The sequence below is a fragment of the Oryza glaberrima genome, chromosome 5, assembly GCF_000147395.1.
Source record: "Oryza glaberrima chromosome 5, OglaRS2, whole genome shotgun sequence".
NCBI lineage: Eukaryota > Viridiplantae > Streptophyta > Magnoliopsida > Poales > Poaceae > Oryza > Oryza glaberrima.
The window spans coordinates 7,344,767-7,346,604 of record NC_068330.1 but is presented as its reverse complement, the minus strand read 5'-3'; positions in this window follow the sequence as shown (position 1 = coordinate 7,346,604).

The following is a 1,838-nucleotide window of genomic DNA, read 5'->3' as shown; positions in this document are numbered from 1 at the left end:
GAGCGGTAGGGAGATGAGAGCGCAGACTGCACAGAGGGTGGGGGTGTCAGGGAGCGGGGCCCAGGGGATCGATTGGCGGCGGGGCGACTGAGAGGAAGAAGTGGCTTCGTTCGGCAATAGGCACACAGGAGATTTTACCCCAAAATTTGACAAAATGACCATTTTAAAAAACTTAATTTGAAGATTGAACCATGGCAAAAACTAATTAAAGAAATCAGCCTTTTACTCCGCACCAACCCCGATGGTGCTGAGCTATAACTTCTCAACGTCATTAATATTGGTGCTGAGATTCCATCCGATGTAGCCAGAATGTGCCAAATCATCATAGCTCAGCGCCACACTACTTGGCGCTGAGGTCTTCATTAACAAAAGCGTAAACATTAGTGGTGTTGAGTAAAAGGCTTTATTTCTACGATTAGTTTTTATCACGGTTCAATCTTCAAATAAGTTTTCTAAAAGGACCCGGGTAAATAATACCATCAAAGCTAGTAATTGGGTTTATCCCCTCTTCAATCCCCTTTACCATGGGGGTAGCATTTGATTTAGGGTCCCAATAAAGGCTTAAGGCTTATTCAGTTTGGCTTTTATGCTAGCTGACTTACTCGTACATGATTTGTTATAAGCCGGTGAAATTAAAATCATAAGTTTTAAGTGTTATGATGGAGTCATACATCTACCTCACATAACTAAAATAACTTCTTTAACGCCCGATTGTTTTTCTCAACTCCAAAATTCAACTCTCTTGTTTCCCGTTAGCATGTTTTCTAAACTTTAAAATGATGTGTTTTTAACAAAATGTTTCTATATAAAAGTTGTTTAAAAAAATTCAAATAAATTCTTTTTTAATTTCTATAATAATTCATACTTAATAAATCATGTGCTAATGAGCTTTCTCGTTTTTAGGTACGTTGAAATTTTTTCTCTCAACTGAGAGATCGAACGGGGCCTAACTAAGCCGTTGGCTTACAATGTAAAAGCGGCTTGTGGCTTTAAAAAACCAAACAAAAAAGTTGCTTATTTGGACTTAAACTTTTTACCTCATCAACTGAATTATGGGTATGTTCAGATTGATGATATTTTCTTTGTTAAAATTGATAATTATATGGCTACATTTAGTTTATTACCAAATATTGGAAATGTGTACATAATTTTTGCATCATTATTAAGCCAATCCTACCAATTTTTTGACAATATTGTCAATTTGCCAAAATTTTGACATTGCCAAATTTTAGTAAGGTTCATTTTGGCACCGATCTAAATGACCCTATAAGTCTACGTAAAGAGGGCCTAGAGGTTGTACTTTGTGCCATTTTTTATTACTGAAGTTTTAGGGTGTGTTTGGTAGCCCTTGTTCCCAACACTAACTTTGCGCATGGAAAACGAAGTGGTCCATTAACACATGATTAATTAAGTATTAGCTATTTTTAAAAAAATAGATTAATTTGATTTTTTAAGCAACTTTCGTATAGAAACTTTTTGCGAAAAAACGCACCATTTAGTAGTTTGAAAAGCGTGCACGCGGAAAACGAGGGAGGAGGGTTGGGAAAAGGGGTACTGAACACACCCTTAGTTTGGACCACCTTCTATCCAATCTTTTCACTTTGGACTAATTATTTCTTTGAGTGAAATACATGACCAATCCTTAAACTTGTCGGGTGGTGTCACTTAGGTCCGTGAACTTGAAAATTGCACGTTTAGGTCCGTGAACTTGGTTTAATGTACCATCCTCGTTCCAATCGTCCTTTGACCACGTTTGACCGCTAACGTGGCATACCACGTGTGCAACACTTTTGTGCTCTGCCCCCTCCACATATACCTTCGCACATAACTCGCCCTGA